Raw genomic sequence first — 20,386 nt, 5'->3', positions numbered from 1 at the left:
GAAGTAGGCTTCTCCTCAGTTCCCAACCTGGATGACCACCTTTCCTCACATCCCCGTGCCCCCCCCCCACCCATCCTCAGCCCCTCAGGCAAGACCCATGCTGCTGCTTTCTCTCAGCCCCTGCATAGTGCCAGGCCCTTCCAGCGCCCATCCCTGCCAAGGCTAGGAGGTCCAGTCAGCAGGGCTGCACAGCCCCCTGAGGTTGGATTTCAGCTAAGGGATGGGGGATGTAGGGAGAGTCCTCGCACAGAAACAGACCTGTCAGGAGAAGGAGCTGGAATCTGGCCATTTGGCCTAACCTCAGGAGCCCCCTGCCCTGCCCTCCCTGCCAGGGTATTTTACGGTTTCTTTTCTACTCGTGCACATTCATACCAGGGAAGATGGTTAATAAAAAGAGGCTGTGCTCGCTGAGCTGTGTGGCCTCCGTCGGGTGCTGGGGACAGAGTCCAAGCCACTGACTGGAGGGAGGTAGGTGGGGTTGAGGGAGGGTAGGCGGGGACTTTTGGCCTTAACTGCCATGCTCCCTTCATCGAGATGGGAACATACAAGTGGTTTGTGAGGACTCCCCTTTCCTCCACATCCCACCAGCCCTTCCCTGCCAACCTGGGGATTCCCCCCTGGGCTCCTGTCCTGCTACCTCTGCCTTGGTTCAAGCCCTCTTCGAATTTTCCCCACACTGTATGGCTTTAGACCGGGCTCTCTGCTGCGTGTCTGGCTGACCTCCCGTTCTGGGATGAACTTCAAACTCCTGAACAACCCCCATCATCCCTTCAGAGGCCTGTGTTGAGCAGGCCCCGGTTACAGAGCCCAGGCTGTCACTGCTCAGGGCTGGCAGGAAGGCACTCTGCAAAACAGCAGCTCCATTCTCGGACAGATGGGTAAGACGGATGCTAAGCACATGGTCACACAAGTGCATACTTGTGATTTGTGGTATGTGCCAAGAAGAAAATAGAATGTTCTCTTTGGGGGCCTGAAACTTGTCTGGGGAGTCGGGGAAACCTTCCTGGAGGAAGCAGCATTTGAGCTGGCCCCTGAGTGTTGAGTAGGAATAAACTAAATGAAAACAAGTAAGAAAACATTTCCAGGCCATGGGAACTGCATGTGCAAAAGCCCTGGGAGGAAGAATCTGGTGTTTGGTACTTGGTGTCTGAAGAACTGAAAAGTGGGTGTTGTCTGCCAGGTATTGCCCGGGTGTGGGAGAGGAGCCGTGAGGCAGGGATACTTGCCTGTTGGGTGAAGTCTAACCAGCTCATCTTCCACCACACTGCCTTTCCCTCCCGGTGGGAGTGGGGACTCTCCAGGAAAATACGTCTGAAGTGGCCCAGTACTTTTGAAAGGCTGGAGGGGTGAGACAGCTTTGGGTCATACTTTACAAGGTACCATGAAGACTCGAGCTTGAGGTTTGGTTTCACGTTCTCTGAACAGAGAGAATGAAGGTTTTCACCGACGTTAAAGGCAAACAGTCGTGTTCATCCATTCAATCATGATACTCAAGTTACTCCCCATCTTGTTCACCTTATGGGTAAGCACTGGTCTTAGGTCTCCATTACGCTGTAATCTCCATGGGAGCAAGGGCATAGCTCCTGTTCAAAAAACAAAATTAAGGGGTACCTGGCTGGCTCAGTTAAGTATCCGACTCAATTTCGGCTCAGGTCATGATCTCAGGGCTGAAATGGAGCCCCATAGTGGCTCTGTGCCCAGCATGGAGCCTGCTTAGAATTTTCTCGCTCTCCTCTACCCCTCCCTCTTAAAAAAAAATTCAACTGAGTAAACATGAATATCAAGTAGGCTTTATTAGGCAATTCATGGATCAGGCAGTATCCTATGAAGCAAGTACTAAGATGCTCCAAGGAGTTGTGCAAAATGGAATGTTCTTAAGCCAGTCTGTGCCAAGTGCTGGGAAGCCTGCTGACCGGTAGCTCTGGGCAGATCGTGGCAGCCCTGTGGGCTTCTGTTTTCCCAGCTCTCAAATCAGAATGATAATTGTGGACCCTGTTTGCCTCCCAGGGGAAAAGGGAGACAACGTAAAGACGGTACATGGAAAAATGACAGAAGTGCTTTGTAGCCAGAGATCCACATTCACAGAATAACTATGAGAACTCAGTATCTCTTCAGGAAGAGGAACTGGGGCTCACCTACCACTTCGCAGGAGGCAGGGCACTCCTCAAGCTTTAAGGTACAGACAACATTTTTCTTTATTTTATTTATCCTCCTTAGGATACAAATTCTGATTCAGGAGGCCTAGGTCTGAAGTATGTGTTGATGGTTGTTGGGTTTTGTTTTTTAGGCTTTATTTATTTATTTATTTGAGAGAGGGGAAGGGGCAAAGGGAGAGAGGGAGAGAGAATCCCAAGCAGACAACCCGCTGAACCCCACATGGGATTCAGTCTCAGGATCCTGAGATCATGACATGAGCAGAAGCCATGAGCCAGAGGCTCACCCGACTGAACCACCCAGGCGCCCCATGAAGTCTGTATTGCTAATGCTCCCTATGTTGCCTAGGCTCTGGTCCTTGGACCCCACTTTGAGGAACAGAGGACTGGTGGGCAGAGCAAGGCTTTAGCCTCGCACAGACCTGGAGGGTGGATCTTAGTCATGCTTCTTATACTGCGGAAACTCAGAATTAGTTCTGGTCTCTCAACCCTGCTTTTCTCAGCTCTAAAGTGGGAGTGATGGTGCCCCCCTTGTAGACCTCAACATTGTAAATCCAAGGACAAGTGGCGTAATGAAATGCCTGGAAGCTGGTGGGATTATGTTGATCCTTTCCCTCTGCTAGAAGGGAGGAAAAGTAACTGCAGTGTCTTCTTTTGGTCAGTAGAGGTCACTTTTGTGTGTTTCTTCTCATGAAATCGGAGACTCCTCTTCGCTGAGTCACTAGAGCTCCTTGTGATTTGGCTCCTGCCTAGGACCCCTGAGGGATGCCCCAAAATTGGGGGCAGGACCACCTCTAGATTCTGCCCTCCAGTCTGGTGGGGGAATCAGGCCAATCAAACAATCCCAGAAACCAGTTACATAGGTACATATGCTAGATACAGACTAGATATTCCAAATCCAGATTTGGTAATAATTCACTGCTTGATACAATGAAAAAAATTTCAGTAGGTGTAGACAAAGGCCAGAGACATTGTAGCCAGGAAGAAGGCAGACACACTGTACTGTGAAGGAACACTTTGTGTTTCCTGGGAGGGAAGACTCTTCATTCCTCCATTAAAAAGGAAATTCATGTGTTTCCAGTCCAGCATGTAAGAAGCTTGGATGTGGCCACTCCATTCTAACAAGTAAAAAGCTGAACAAGCTGCAGCCAACAACTCCTCTTAGATGGGTAAGATGCCAGATTACAGGGTAAGATGCCTGCTGCACCCCCCAAAACTGGAGAGAGTGACATCCAATTATGAGACAGAAGCACTTGTGGGCAGAAACCCATGCCAGGGCAGGGCCCCCAGAGCTGTAGCTGATGAATGGCTGGAGGTTCAGTGTGCACAAATCTAAGAGAGAAAACACAGGGGGACCCAGTCATGGGGAGGGGGCCCACTTTGGTCATTTTACTTCCTGGAACTCTGCAGGTTCTCATAGGAAATGTCAGAGGAAAATCCCCTAGAGTTTCCAGGAGGGGAGAGTAGAAGACACGTTTTGAAACATGCCAGAGCATTCTGTTCTTGAACAAGATCTGCCCTCAGAGGAAACTTAACATTTAACCAGATCCTAACCTGCTGGGATTTTTATCAGAGCCTAACTGACCTAAGGGAAGGGAAATACCCAACTCCAGCCAGCTCTAGCGTTCCCTGTGGAGGAGAGGGAATAGAGAGGTCCAGCCCACTCTACTGGCTCTGCCCCATCTAGAAAACACGGGGGAGAGAAATTAGAACCCTGTATGAGGTTCACAAGCCAGGGGCGCACAGAATCACTGAAGCCTGCGGCTGAGTCATAGGATTACAGAATGCTGCCCTTCCTCCAACACCTGGCCACTCTTTTATGCAAAGCCTATGTAGAGGTGACTGGGTGGCTCAGTTGGTTAAGCATCTGCCTTCAGCTCAGGTCATGATCCCAGTGTCCTGGGATCAAGCCCCATATCGGACTCCCTGTTTGGTGGGGAGCCTGCTTCTCCTCTCCCTCTGCTGCTCCCCCTGCTTGTGCTTGCTCTATCTCTCCCTCTCTCTCAAATAAATAAATCTTTTAAAAAGAGAAAAAAGGAAAAGCCTATGTACAGCAGTTCCTTTTACCCAGTCCATTATGTCCAGTCATCAAAAAATAATTATGAGACCAATTAAAGGCCAAAAATATGGTTATATATGGCAAGGATTATGGAATTAACAGACAAGGAATTTATTTTACTTTTTAAAAAGATTTTATTCACTTATTTGAGAGAAAGCATGAGCAAGTGTGGTGGGGAGGGGGCAGAGGGAGAAGGAGAAGCAGGGCCAAGCAGGGAGCCCGATGTGGTGGGCTTGATCCCAGGACTCCTGGATCATGACCCAAGCCAAAGACAGACACTTGACCAACTGAGCCTTCCAGGTGCCCCCAGACAAGGAATTTAAAACAATGATGAGCAATAGGCCAAAAGAGCTCTGGTGGATAAAGTAGATAGCATGTAAGAATACATGGACAGTGCATGCAGAAAGATAGAAATTCTAAGAACCAATAAGAAATACAAGAGATAAAAAACACAGGAAGAGAGCTGAAGAATGCATTTCATGGGTGTATTAGTAGATTAGATACAGCTGAGGAAAGACTCTCTGAGCTTCAGGATTTCTCAGTGGAAATGTCCAAAACTGAACAGTAAATAGAAAAAAGACTAAAAACAAAACAAAAACAGAAATCCAAAAACTATCAGGGACTACCATACACATCATGGGAGTACTAGAAGAAGAGAGAAAGGAACAGAAAAAAAATTTTTTTTTGAAAAAATAATGACTGAGAATTCCCCTTAAATTAATGTCACACACCAAATCACAGATCCAGGAAGGTCAGAGAACACCAAGCAGCATAAGTGCCAAAAAATATGACACCTAGGGGTACCTGGCTGGCTCAGTTGGTAGAGCATAGGATTCTTGATGTCAGGGTTGTGAGTTTGAGCCCCACATTGAGTATAAAGGTTACTTTAAGAAAAAAATGACACCTAGTCATATCATTTCCAAAATACAAAAAGTCAAAGATAAATTTAAAAATCCTAAAAGAGCTGGGGCAGCTGGAGTGGGGAAATGTAAGGAGAACGCCTATAGAGAAGTAAAGATAAGAACTATAGGGGCCGCTGGGTGGCTCAGTGGGTTAAACCTCTGCTTTCGGCTCAGGTCATGATTTCAGGGTCCTGGGATTGAGCCCTGCATCCAGGTCTCTGCTTGATGGGGAGCCTGCTTCCTCCTGTCCCTTTGCCTGCCTCTCTGCCTACTTGTGATCTCTCTCTCTGTCAAATAAATAAATTAAATCTTAAAAAAAAAAAAAAGAACTACATCTAAGGGGTACCTGGGTGGCTCAGTCAGTTAAGTGTCTGCCTTTGGCTTGACTAATGATGTGGGGGTCCTGAGATCAAGCCCCGCATTGGGCCTTGCACTTGGTGGGCAGTCTGTTTACCTCTTACTCCCTCTCACTCTCCCTCTGTACTCTCCCTCTCTCTCAAGTAAGTACATAAGATCTAAAAAATAAGAAAAAGAAAAAGAAAAAACTACATCTGATTTCTCCTCAGACACCATACAACTGAGAAGAGAGTGGAGTAAAATATTTTAAATATTGAAAGAAAAAAAAAACAATCTAGCATTCTGTACCCTATGAAATTATCCTTCAGAGATGAAAGAAAGGTGTGCCTGGGTGGCTCAGTCGGTTAAGTGTCCTACTCTTGGTCTCAGTTCAGGCCCTAATCTCAGGGTCATGACTTCAAGCTCTGCCTTGGGCTCCACACTGGGTGGAGACTACTTTTTTAAAAAATGGAGAGGGGCACCTGGGTGGCTCAGTGGGCTAAAGCCTCTGCCTTCGGCTCAGGTCATGGTCCCAGGGACCTGGGATCGAGCCCCACATCGGGCTCTCTGCTCAGCGGGGAGCCTGCTTCCTCCTCTCTCTCTCTGCCTGCCTCTCTGCCTACTTATAATCTCTGTCTGTCAAATAAATAAATAAATAATCTAAAAAACCAAAACAAAACACGAATAAATAATCTTATTTTTGGAGAGGGGGGGAAATGGAGAAAGGTAGTCAAAAGGTAAAAACTATCCATTATAAGATGGGCAGGTTCTGAGGATATAATAAACATCATGGTTACAAAGTTAATAATACTGTATTGTGTATTTGAAAGTTGTTGGTGGAGTAAACCTTAAAAGTTCTCATCATAAGAAAAAAAATGTAGCTATGTGAGGTAATGGATGTTAACTAAACTTGTGATAATTATTTCAGAAAATACAGTGATCTTTTTAAAAGTTTGATTTCTTTTTCCCTTTTTATTTTTTTTTCTTTTTCCCCTTTTTAAAAAAATTTTAAATAATCTCTATGCCCAACATGGGGCTTGAACTCATGACGCTGAGATCAAGAGTCGCACACCCCACCAACTGAGACAGCCAAGGCACCCCTTTCTTTTTGCTTTTTAAATTGCAAATATATATAGTCCTTATTAATATGTAAGTCCTTATATATTATTCTTATTAAGGATTGTCCTTATTAAGAATTCAAACCATAAGGGCACCTGAGTGGCTCAGTCAGTTAAGCATCTGCCTTCAGCTCAGGTCATGATCCCAGGATCCTGGAATCAAGCCCCACATCAGGCTCCCTGTTCAGCGGGGAGCCTGCTTCTCCCTCTCCCTCTGCCTGCCTCTCTGCCTACTTATGCTCTTCCTCTCTAGCTCTCTGTCAGATAAATAAATAAAATTTTTAAAAAGAGAGAGAGAGAATTCAAGCCGTAGAGAAGTTTGGTGTACTCCAGGGTTAATTTTATTGTTTAGAATAGGCATTATTATCCCCATTTTATAGGCAGGAGAACAAACTACCCTGAGGCCTTCCAGGCATTAAGAAACAGAGTGTGGACTAGAATTCAGAATTTTTTGTTTCTAAGGGCAGGGTTGTCCCCTGGCTGTATAGCTTCCTGGCAGAAGGACCCTACCTCCTACCCTGAGCTAATCAAGAAGAAACCTGCAAAGGCCTTGGCAAAACTCTCAGCAGACAGACCCTGATCCACATCGGATAGAACATTCAGTCTGATGCATGAGAGAGGACTGCCCTTGACTTCACCCGCAGCACTTGCTGTCATGCTGCACCTGTCTCACCCACCCAAGAGAGTGTACATATCTAAGTGCAAACATATAAGTTAGTCTAGAGGTAACTCCGAATTGGCTCTGACTTCATTAAGTGATTCAGGCCAACTACACAGCACTCTGTGATTTTTTTTTTTTTTCCCAATAGGCTGCACACCCAGTGTGGGGCTCCAACTCAGGACCCAGACACCAAGAGTCACATGCTTTACTGACTGAGCCAGCCAGGGGCCCCAGCACACTATGGTGTTTTTAAACAAAATAAGCAGCAGGATGTCTCTCACCAGGAGCGGATGACAACTCAGAGGAGATGGGTAGCCCTGAGAGTGTTCCTGCCAGTGCTTCCCATGCTCGGCCTTCAGGGTTCTGATTAGCCTTTGCAGGAATCCCAAAATAGGGAGTGCCTCACCCTTTTACTTGTTTGTTTATTTATTTATTTATTTATTCGTAATTTCATTTGACCTTTGTCAAAGGATTGCTGTATCCAGGGAGCTATTACAGGTCACCAAACTTTGGTTTTCAAATGGGAACGAACACTTGAGGAGCATTTTCTGGGCACTCGAGCTCAGATTTCTGCCCAGCCCCACCAAGTTCCTATTGCGCGTGCACAACTGGAGATTGCTGGAAAGCTACAAGAAGTGCAAAGAGGTGGGATGAGAGAACCTGAAAGCTTTTGCCCCCATCCGGGTGAGCCAAACTGTAAAACATAAACTGGGAACTCTTCCCCCAAATCAGAATAGAGCTCACTGGCTTGTCAGAGCTGGCTGGTACTTGGTAACTCTCTTCCCGGGAGTGGGTTATAGCGGTGCCTACAACTCCCTATGGTATGGCATGGAGGTGTTCCCCGGCTTTGAGACGCCAGAGGGCGCAAGCTCAGGTCTCACGTGCTGTACTGTAAGTTTTCAGCATGTTGGGTGTCAAAATAATTGGACCCTGTGACCAGAAGTGTAATATATTGTGGTTTTACCCTTAACCCTGGAAGGACCTTGGACTGACTCCTCTCTGCAGGTTCTAGAAACTTCACGCATGCTTCTGGGCATTGCCTTAACACCCTCCACCTCTACTCACCTAGCTGGGGAACACATGGCCCCCAGGGGTGTGATGCTGCCAATATGAACAACCCTGTCTGAAGATACCAGTATCACATGGCCACCCCAGTAAGTGGTTGGTCAGGTGGGTATAAGGTGGTTAGGGCTGTGCCCTCTGGTCTGGAGATCATTACCAGTATCACTTCTCCCCACCTTTCCAGCCAGTCCAGTTCACTTTCATCTGTTGCCTAGACTATTATAATTTCCTTCTAATTTGGTGATTTTTTAAAAAGATTTTACGTATTTATTTGAGATAGAGAGCACAAACAGGTTGCGGGGGTGTAGAGGCAGAGGAAGAAGCAGTTCCCGCTGAGCAAGGAACCCCATGTCAGATTCCAGGACCGCAGGATCATGTTGTGAGCTGAACACAGATGCTTAACTGACTGAGCCATCCAGGCACCCCTAATTTGGTGATTCTAAAGCCTCTGCCTTGGCCCTTCCAGCCAACTTAGTATTCTTTGTTTTTTAAGATTTGTTTATTAGAGAGAGAGAGCAATTGTGCAGGAGAGGGATGGACAGAGGGAGAGGAAGAGAGAATCTGAAGCAGACTCCGTGCAGAGCATGAGCTAGACTCTGGGCTCAATTCTACGACCTATGGGGTAATGACCTGAGCCAAAACCAAGAGCTGGACACCCAGCTGACTGTGTCCTCCAGGCACCTCCTTCATAGTGTTCTTAAGCAAGCACCTTTAGTGCATGTGACTGATTAACTCAGCCTTCCTCTGTATATCTATAGATCACACATTGTTTCTCAGAAAGACTCAGAACTAAACCCTCTGACACAATACTATAACCACCACTACTATATCCACCACCACCATCATAACCACAACTGCCACCAACAACGCCATTACCATCACAACCACCACCACCAACAACAACAACACCACAACCACCACCACCAACAACAGCATCACCATTACAACCACCACCATCGCAGCTCTGGTTCAGCCTCACCTGCAGACTCACCAGATGTCAACCTCAGGGCCTTTGCACTTTCTGGTCCCCTGCCTGGGACCCTGTGCCACTAGAAGCCTGCTCAGCTCATTCAAATCTCCTCTCAGATCCTCCTCAGAGAGATCTCCCCAAACAAAAGTAGCTGCCCACTCCTTTGTCACTCCAGCAACTTGTTCTGCTTCATTACTTTTCACAGCACTTTGGTTACCTGGCTTGCTTTATTTATTTATTATTGCTCATCTCCTGCCCCTCCCTGTTTTAGTACAAGATCAACAAATGCAGGAACTTGCTGTTTTTGCTGCTACCTTCCCAATGCCTAGCACACAGGAGGCACTGAATGACTATTTGTTGAATAAATGAACTCCTCCTATGCCTAGCACTGAGTATTTTTCAGACTTTGTCTTATTTTACCCTCCAAAGTACCTCCACTATTGTTATCCTCATTTTACAGATGAAGGAACTGAAGCTTAGAGAGGTTTCATCATAGTGCAAGGTTATCTAGGGTATAGAGGCCACTTTAGGCAACAAGCTTGAGAAATGGAAAGCTAAGTGAGGCCAGGGACACACAGTGACGACCGGGCTGAATGCAAACAGATTCATCAGGGAGCCCACCTCAAAATACCCACAAGCCCTCGCTGACCAATGGGGTACTTACTTGGTACAACCAGGCACAGGGACCAAAAAAGGGAATTCTGTACATTCCCATACCTGCTCATTGTTCCCCTTAACTACAGCCCCTACCGTTGCCTCCCAACAGATAGTCTCCCCTTGGCTGCCCTGCCCACTGCTCCCTTGAAGTGCACTAGATAAACTTCTGTCTTTGTTCTGCCTCAGGTGAATGCTTTCACTGCCCATGCCATCGCCTCCACCCAACTGGGTTGCCCCACGTTTGGTGGCGCTTATGGGGTCCCTCTGCCAACCCTGGGGACTCTCCTCAGAATCTCCAGGTATTTCTGGGGACTTTCCTTCAGGGGACTGAGTCTAGTACTCTTTGGGGAACTGACAGTCTCTGCTGAGGTTATTCCAATGTGAAGTCCAAGGAGGAACCTGCCAGACTACCCTTGCCCAAAAGCTTGAGGGATTTCCCCTCCTGCCCTTTGGAGGGATCCTTGCCTCCCTCTCCTTAGGCCCTTGGGTGGTCTAACCCTATCCCTCCTCAGATGACTGAAGATCTCGGGCCAGGGTGGCTCCCAAGTGTGATCTGAAGGTCTAACAGTAAAGGGGTTGGACTGTCCCTGCCCGTGATGCTGAAGGACCGCCTTCCTCCCTCTCCCACTCCATCCCTCCGGAGGCCTCCGTTCCCTCCCTGTGGCTCAGCTGGCAGCAGCAGCTCATCCAGGGTGAATCTACACCCGTTCTGGACTCAGTTGGGATCCTTTCCTGATGCTGGCTGCCTCTCAGCCACCTTGCTTCTTTAGGGCCTTACCTTTCTTCCTTTGTTCCCCCAGGGTCAGCTGCCATCCTGGTCTGTGGGCAGAATATGTTCCTAAGAGTCAGTGGCAGGTCCTCCCCGTCCTTTTTCTGACCCAGTTTGCTCCCCCCGTGTCTAGCTTTCCCTGTTGCCGGGGACACCCCAGCAGGGATTCCACAACGCAGAGTACTAACCACTGTATGATCACGGCTCCGGCAGGGATTCCAATGACCATTTGCCACCACCTTATCTCCTTGCTGGGTTGCCCCACTGGAGTCAGTTGCCCTGCGGAAAAAAGTCCTTTTTCAGGTCAATAGGGCCCCCCCACACACACACTGAAATTGTGACCACTAGTAGGCGCTCCATTCCCTTTAGTGGGACGCCCCTTTGAGAATCCCTCCCAGTTTGGGACAAATCCCCTCTATTCCTTTAGACTTGCCCTTTGGCTGTAATCTTTTTTTTTTTTTTTTTTAAGATTTTATTTATTCAGGGTGCCTGGGTGGCTCAGTGGGTTAAAGCCTCTGCATTCTGCTCAGGTCATGGTCCCAGAGTCCTGGGATGGAGCCCCACATCGGGCTCTCTGCTCAGCGGGGAGCCTGCTTCCTCCTCTCTCTCTGCCTGCTTCTCTGCCTACTTGTGATCTCTGTCTCTGTTAAATGAATAAGTAAAATCTTTTTTAAAAATATTTTATTTATTCATTTGACAGGGAGAGATTGCAAGTAGGCAGGAGGCAAGCAGAGAGAGAGAGAGAGAGAGAAGCAGGGTCCCTGCTGAGCAGAGAGCCCGACTCTGGGCTCGATCCCAGGACCCTGAGATCACGACCTGAGCGGAAGGCAGAGGCTTAACCCACTGAGCCACCCAGGTGCCCCCCTTTGGCTGCAATCTTAAACACTGGAACAAATTTGACCCCCCTCACAAAGACCTAAGGAAAAAGGTCTCATCTTTTTATGTAATGTTTCCTGGCCGCAGGGCGAATTCCCAGATCAAAAGGTAGGGCCCCTCCATGGAACTCTGTTTTATAAACACAAATACAAGAAAATGTCCATAATTTGACTTCAGTAGGCTTCCTCCCTTTGGGACTTCGCAACCCAAAAGATGGTTTTCCTGAAAAGGAACCTGGTCTTGGCTATCCTGGCTTCTTCCCTTAGGACCCCTGGCCTCAATAGTTGTGCTCCTAGTAATTGGTTCCCTCTCTTTAATCTCTTTGTTAAATGTGTCTCTTCTAGAATCCAACAATTAATTCCACGTACAAATGATGATGGTTCAGCCAAGATTCCAGCCCATCCCACTGGAGGATCCCGTGGACCTGGCCACCAAGAAGTTTCACTCAAATCACCTATCAGCACGTTAATGTAATTCCATGCATTTGGTCTAACCCCCCACGGACCAACAAATTTAGGTAAGGACGGCGTGCTCCCCTCTTCCCCCCCTGCCGCCTGGTCCAGCATGAAGCAGCTACTGAAAATGAGACCTTTACCCAAATGCCAAAGATTTGTCACTGTCAATCTGTCAGGGGGTGGGGGACTATAGAGGCTGCTTTTAGGCAGTAGGGTTGAGGAATGGAAAGCCGAGTGAGGCTGCCGGTCCACGGTGACAACTGAGCTGAATGCAAATAGGTTCATTAGGCAGCCCACCTCAAAATACCCAAAGGCCCTCGCTGATCAACAGACTACGGACAAATGGACACAGAAACTGAAAAAAGAACATTTTATACATTCCTATACCTCCTCACTCCTTCCCTTAGCTCTAGACCCCACCAGTGTCTCCTTTGCTTGCCGGCAGACAGTCTCTCCTTGGTTGTCCTGCCCACTGCTCTCCTGCAGTGCACTAGATGATCTGTTGTCTCCTTTGTTCTGCCTCAGGTGAATCCTTTCCTGCCCTGCCACCTGCCTCCTCCCCATCCGGTCGCCCCACCCAGGGCAGAGCTGGAATATGTCTCCAAGGAGGCGGACTTGGGTGCTTCTGTGCCAGGGCGACGGTGGACTGTGGACAGCACGGTCTGAACCTGAAAGGAAGCAGGAGGGTGTGGCGCTCAGGGTGGTGGGAATAGGGGACAGGCAGCACTTCCCCAGGGGCCCCTCCTTCCCCCCGTCTGGAGCTGGTGTGTCCTTGAGTCCTTATTTCTTGAGACTATCATATGGTGATGGTAAGGCAGAGAGCAGGACAAGGAGGAACAATCTAGCAGCCCCTCCTCTCTGTCCTGCCTCCCCAGGTAATTCTTCTGAAAACTTCCCATTGGAGTTCGGGGTGGAGCCTGGGCAGCTGTGACAGGGCAGCTCCAGGTGGAAAGGACTTCCAGATCCTTTGGGCCAACCCTTCCGTTTTGTAGAGGGCATTCAACCTGTGGTCTAGAAAAGGGGGAAAACATAGTCTGCATGTGAAGGGGATGAGCAGAGTTACAGAAATGGATCAGGGGTATAAAACATGAAAAGAGTTTGTGGAATTCCAAGAACATCTCTATGGGGATTCACTAAGTTTGTGGGGCCTGAGTGTGGAATAGTGGGATTGGGGGAGGGAACAGCTGAGGCTTTCCACCTCACAACCCTCTCCTCCGCTCACTGCCTTCACCTCCTGATGAATCAGTGCCCTACCCTGTACTTGCAGCTGAACCCGAATTACACGAGGCAGGGTCTCCCTCTCCGCCTGGGGAACCGTGCCCGAGAACCCGAGATCCGGCAGCCACCGGTAAAGGCATGACAGCGAGGCTGGAATCTCACAGGGCTGAGGGGTCTCCTTGGGAAGAGGCAGGACAGAGATAGCAGGTATCAGCTGTAGGCCAGGGGGTGCCTGGGTGGTTCAGTCAGTCAAGCGTGGGACTCTGGATTTTGGCTCAGGTCATGTGCCTTGACATAGGGCTCTGTGCTGGGCATGGAGCTGCCTGAAGAGCCTCACCCTCTCCCTCTGCCTCTGCCCCTCCCCAACTTTCCCACCCTCTCTAAAAATCATGAATGGATGAATAAATAAATGGAGGGCAGGATGTTTGTTCACTGTTATAATCCCAGCACCTGTACAGGGTCTGGAACACAGGAAGTATCAAATATTTTTTAGAAGAAGAAGTGGTTGAGGGAGAGGCACCTGTTATAGTTGGAAGCAGAGGGCATAGAGGTGGGGACCCTAGAGTCAGAAAGAGGGTTGGGAGAGCTGTAATCCTGGGGGAGCGGGTAGGTCCATGTCCAGGAGGAACTTCTTGCAGACCCTGGGAATCCCAGTTCCCAGCTGCTTCTCCCTACAGCTCCCAGCTTAGTTCTCAGGACTGACGCAGCATGTGACATGGCCACTTTCTGCCAGGAGCTGTGGCACCATGACCTTTGTGCCGTTTTGTCTATAAAGGGGACACTGACCTGGCGTGCACCTTCCTGGGTGGGGAGCTGTGTGTGGAGGCCTAGAAGCAGTAGGTGGGACATGGTGCCCCTGAGGAAGCCGGGTGGGCGGGGAAAGGTTACAGCCCTTCATTCTTCCCGAAGTCAGCAGCCTGGGGAACGGTGCCTTGGGTGCCCCTCTGAATGGGGCTCTCCCTGGATACTTCTGCCTTAGAGAAGAAGATTAGGAAGAGGAGGCCTCAGGAGATCAAAGGCCAAGTGTATCTTCCTTCCTTTCAGAAAACAAAGGAGACCTTGTGCTTCCAGCTATCTAAAATCTGAGGAGAGATAACTTCTTTCCAAAACAAGTTCACTAGCATTTAAATGTGCACCAACCTCTGCATCTTCAGAACCAAACCAAACCAAACCCAAATCTCCTTTCCCTTCCAGTTACAGCTCCCACTTGGATCTGGTTTCTGCCCCCTCATTCCGCAGAAATGGCCCTCTTCAAGGTCACCACCGGTGCTGTCACACAGCCCAAGGCTTCGTCAATCCCTTCCTCTCTGGACTGCACAAAAGCATGGAGTCCCTCCATGCTCTTGGTTTCTGTGACCCTGCTTAGCTTCTCCTAGTCCTCAACCTCCTGGGCCGGGCTGTTTCAAGGCGCTAGCCATCTTGGAAGAAACAGAAAGAAAGAAAGAAAGAAAGAAAGAAAGAAAAGATTTTGGGGTGCCTGGGTGGTGCAGTTGGTTAAACATCCGCCTTTGGCTTGGGTTGTGATCCCAGGGTTCTGGGACTGAGGTCCGTGTTGGGCTCCCTGCTGAGCTTCTCCCTCTCCCCCTGCTGCTCCCCCACCCCGGCTTGTGCTCACTCTTCCTGTCTCAAATAAATAACTAAGTAAAATCTTTAAAAAAAAAAAAAAAAGATTGTAATAGCCCCTGGGTGGTGCAGTGGGTTATGTGTCTGACTCCGTTTCAGCTCAGGTCATGAGTCAGCTCAGCATGGACTCGGCTTGACTGTCTCTCCCTCCCTCCCTGTCCCTCCTGCTCTTGCTGTCTCTCTCTCTCTGTTTTTTATCTCTCTCTATCTCCAATAAATAAATAAAATCTTAAAAAATAAAATAAAGCCTTTAATTTATTGGAGAGAGAGAGAGAGAGAGAGAGAGGGGCAGCCTCCCCACAGAGTGGAGAGCCCTACTTGGGGCTGGATCCCAGGACCCTGAGATCATGACCTGAGCCAAAGGCAGATACTTAACTGACTGAGCCACCCAGGCGTCCCTATTTTCTCTCTCTCATTACTAGGTTAAATTATTTATAATAGATTCAGTGCCCCGCATGGAGCCTAACATGTGCCTTAACGCGCAACCCTGAGATCAACACTTGAGCTGAAACAAGAGTTGGAGGGTTAACCGACAGAGCTACCCAGACCCCCCCAAAGATTTTATTGTTTTCAAGTAAGCTCTACACACACCGCGGGACTCAAACTCACAATTCCAAGATCAGGTGTCCTATGCCCTTCCAACTGAGGCAGCCAGGAGCCCCGGGGCACTTCCCTCTTTAACTGTGAGCAAGGCAGCTCTTCTCAGGGCCCTGGGGACTCTGCTCTTTGAAGCTCCCTCCCCCCCAGCACAGCCCTCCTCTTGGTCACTTTAGTCCCCGTCAGAAGTCCACCCTCAGCTCTATCTCCAGCCGCTTTAGCCCAGGGGCCAATCAATCTCTCTACCTGGGCGAATCACAGGTAACTTCAACCCCAAAACTGAACGTACCGTCACTGCCCCCAAACTCACTCCTGGTCTCCCTGCTTCGGGTGGGGGGGGTTATGTCACCTGGGGTAGATAATCCTTTGCTTTTTTCCCACTCATCTTTCACACCCCATCAGTTGCCAAAGCCCCACACTTTTACCTCCCACATCTCTGGTGACCTCATGTCCCTCTGTCATCATCACCACCCCCACTTCTGGCCTCTGGCAACAGCTTCCTGGTTAGTCTCCCAGGCACTTCTCAGTTTGGGGACCCACCCTCTTCCCAGGGCACAGCCAGTGTGACCTTAAAACAATGACAGTGTTAGTATGTCACCTGTTCTACCCCACCCTTCAAAGGCTTCAGAGAGCCCTCAGTTTGTTTCTTTGTTTGTTTCTTGATTTATTGTTAGTCATCTCTACAACCAATGTGGGGCTCCAACCCTGAGATCGAGAGTCACATGCTGAGCCAGTCAGGCGCCCCTCCCCAAGCCCTCAACAGAAGGCTGACTGAGGCTGCTCTGGCAGGTCTGCAGCCTGCTACCTCTCTAGCTCCATCTCTCCTGGCCTTGCAATTCCTCAGAGATGTTCCAAGATGCCAGCATCATCCGTAAGGCTCAGCCCTTTGCTGGGATGCATCCTCTCTCTGTCATTCTATCCAGAGTACTACTCCTTCCATCTTCATAGACAGTTCTTGAATCCCTGGACTGGGTTGTAGACTCCCCAAAGCTCACTGTGATTCCCCATCTATTTATTTATTTACTTACTTTATTAAAGATTTTATTTATCTATTTGTCAGAGAAAGCACAAGGAGGACGAGCTGAGGGCAGAGGGAGAAGCAGGCTTCCCACCAAGCAGGGAGCCTGATACCGGGCTCTATCTTGGAACCCTGGGATCATGACCTGAGTCGATGGCAGATGCTTAACCGACTGAGCCTCCCAGTGCCCCTGTGCTTCCCCATTTGTTAACCTTTGTCACATTAGCAATTCGTTATTTGACGGTTGCCTTCTCTGCTAGTCTGTGAGCGGTGAGCGGCAGCAAGCAGGCTCTAAAGGACCTGTACTCTTCTGAGCTACATTCTAGGACAGAGTGGATGTCTCATCAATGATTATTTGTGGAAGAAATGAGAGCTCTGCCCCGGTAGATGAGGGGTGGTGACTCATAAGTACCCAATGTTCCATCTCTAAAACCCCTCAGAGCCAGAAGCTGTAAGAGAAAACCCAAAGAGGGGTTGGTTGGTCTGAAGGCTACTTAAAGGAGAAATCTCCTTGCAGAGGTTGTGGAGAACACCGCTGCTGAGTGACCCACTTCTGTGGTCTCCCAGATGGTGAGCCCCTGCCATCCCTGGTTCTAGAACAAACAGGCTGTTGGCTTCTTTAAAGAACAGGGGAAGATCTCATTCCTCATGACCAAGATAAGGCCACCCAACTCCTAACCATTGCTTCACCAGCACTTTCTCAGGATAAATGACTCAGGACTCAGTCTGGGCTGGATCCTCCTGGGCATAGGGTGGGAAGCTCTTCACCCTTCAGTGAGTGAAAGGTGCCAAATAAGACCCAGCTAAAAAGAACTGGAGTCCTGGCTTGAGATCCCATCAGGACTGGTGTTCTGGACCTAAAGACAGTGGCAGTTTGGGGAACTGAGGAAAGTAGATGCAGTTAGAGTCCCCATTGTTTGGAGAATACAATTAGGAAGACCAAGGTGAGGGTCATAAAGTCCCTATTCAAATACCACCTTCTCCAACAAGCCCCAGACTTCTCCGTGTTCTCCCCTCTCTCTCTATCCAGGCCACTGTAGAATAAGAAGGAAAAAAAAAAAGAAGGTTACTACCTTTTCTGCTTTAAAAAAAAGTTTCTATAAAATGTGAACTCTAGAATAGTGATTTTCAAAGTTTAAAACATATCAGCATCACTAGGAGGGTGGTGGGTCCCTGGGCTCCACCTACAGGGTTTGGGAGGTCTGAGCTGGAGCAGAAAGGAATGTGCATTTCTTTTTTTTTTTTTTTTTTAAATATTTTATTTATTTATTTGACAGACAGAGACCACAAGTAGGCAGAGAGGCAGGCAGGGAGAGAGGAGGAAGCAGGCTCCCTGCAGACTGGAGAGCCCAATGCGGGGCTCGATCCCAGGACTCCGGGATCATGACCTGAGCCGAAGGCAGAGGCTTTAACCCACTGAGCCGCACAGGCTCCCCGGGAATGTGCATTTCTGACAAGTTCCCGGATGGTGTTGCTGGTGCTGAGTAGGGAACCACACTCTGAGAAACACTGCTCTACGGAAACATATACTAGCCAGATAATTGGTACTATTTTGCCTTTCTTCTGAATAGGGCTCAGGTGTGGTAGTCCTCCAATATCAACCTGTTCAGGCTCTGGAGACATTCAGGTGCTTCCTGAAGAACGCCCCTTTCTTGTGATCTTCCTCAGCTGGGGTAAGGTTCCCCAGAGGCTGGAGTCTTCCTCCCTGTGCAGAAGCAGAAGTCTGCTCCTTTTTTTTTTTTTTTTAAGATTTTATTTATTTTTTTGACAGACAGAGATCACAAGTAGGCAGAGAGACTGTGAGGAGTGGGGGAAGCAGGCTCCCTGCTGAGCAATCCAGGACCCTGAGACCATGACCTGAGACGAAGGCAGAGGCTTAACCCATTGAGCCACCCAGGTGCCCAGAAGTCTGCTTCCTTTGGGGGTGTATCCCCTTCCACGCACTTTCACTCCTCTTCTCCAAAGCTCCATGCTGCTCTCATCAATAAAGTGAAATCTGGGAAGAGGGAAAGGGGAAGACAAAAAAGGTCTGTGTGACGAGGATAGACAGATGTCTGGATATCTCCAGAAACTGCTGGATTCCAGGCAAGGTCCTGCCCCTCATTTGCTATGGGATCTTAATAGAGTCACTAACCTTTTCTGAGTCTCTATTTTCCAATATGCAGAGGGACCAGAAACCTTCTCTGGCTCTATCTTGCCTCCCAGAGTTGATGGGAGGGATCTGATCCTTGACATCGCTTTGGAAAGAGTGAACCTCAACACAGGTCTCACTTTAAGAGGCTTTCTCACATAAAGTTAACTTTGAAAGCTACTTCCCCATACCTTTACCCATCCACTCTTTTTTGAACAGATGTTTCTGCTTTTTGTCTATTGTCTGCATCAAGATGACAGGACAAGATGACAGGACTACACATTGCATATGATCAACGGCCTATTAAAAAAGAAATGATTTGGGGCACCTGGGTGGCTCGGTTGATTAAGCATCTGACTTTGGCTTGGGTAACGATCTTGCTCTCGGTGTCCTGGTATGGAGCCCTGCACAAGCCAGCCCAGGTTGGGCTCTGTGCTTAGTGGGGAGTCTGGTTCCCTCTTCCTCTCTCTCTGCCCCTCCCCCTAGTCATGTGCACTCTCTCTGTCTCTCAAATAAATAAATAAAATATTTTTAAATTTTTATTTATTTATTATTATTATTTTAAAAATAGTTTATTTATTGGACAGAGAAAGCGAACAAGAGAACACAAGCAGGAGAAGTAGCAGAGGGAGAAGGAGAAGCAGGTTCCCCACTGAGGAGGGAGCCCAATGTGGCGGCCCATCCCCAGGACCCTGGGATCATGACCTGAGCCGAAGGCAGACAGTTAACCAATTGAGCCACCCTGTGGCCCCAAATAAATAAAATCTTAAAAAAAAAAAAAAGACAGACAGAAATGTGGGAACCTGGGTGGCTCAGTGGATTGAGCATCTGACTTCAGCTCAGGTCATGATCTCAGGATCCTGGGATCAAGCCCCATGTCGGGGTTTCTGCTCAGCAGAGAGTCTGCTTCTTCCTCTTCCTTTGTTCTTTCTTTCTCTCTCTCAAATAAATAAATAATATCTTTAAGAAAAAAAAAAGAAAAAAAAAGAAATGATTCTCTGGAGTTGATTCTCTTCAAGAGTCATTCATTTATTCATTTATTTATTCCATATTTTAGAACACCTAGTATGAGTCAATTACCATTTAGCTGATGGCTAAAAATTAAACAGCCCAAAATACAAGTAAACTTATTGCTATAGACTCAAATGTCTGTGTCTGCCAAAATTTGTAGGTTAATCCTAACCCCCATTGTGATGATAGTAGGAGGTGGGACCTTTGGAAAATGATCAGGTCATGAGGATGGAGCACTTGTGAATGAGATTCGTGCCCTTATGAAGGAGAGCCCAGAGAGCTCCCTTGCCCACCATGGAAGGTTACATCAGAAAGATGGCCTGGCTGGCTCAGTGGGTGGAGCATGTGAGTCTTGATCTCAGGGTTGTGAGTTTGAGGTCCATGTTGTGTGTAGAGTTTACCTAAAATAAAATCTTTTTTTTTTTTTAAAGATTTTATTTATTTATTTATTTGGGAGATAGAGCGAGAGTGAGAGTGAGAGAGAGAGAGAGCGCGCACAAGCAGGGTGTAGCAGCAGACGGAAAGAGAGAAGCAGGCTCTCCGCTGTGCAGGGAGTCCCATGCAGGGCCGATTGCAGGACCCCAAGATCATGACCTCAACTGAAGACAGAAGGCAGAAGCTCAACTGACAGAGCTACACAGGCGCACCTAAAAATAAAATCTTTAAAAAAAAGAAGATGGCCATCTTCTACCAGACACCAAACTTGCTGGTACCTTGATCTTGAACTTCCCAGCTTTCAGAATTGTCAGAAATACATTTTTGTTGTTCAG

The sequence above is a fragment of the Mustela erminea genome, chromosome 19 (assembly GCF_009829155.1).
Source record: "Mustela erminea isolate mMusErm1 chromosome 19, mMusErm1.Pri, whole genome shotgun sequence".
Lineage (NCBI taxonomy): Eukaryota > Metazoa > Chordata > Mammalia > Carnivora > Mustelidae > Mustela > Mustela erminea.
This window is presented reverse-complemented; position numbering follows the sequence as displayed.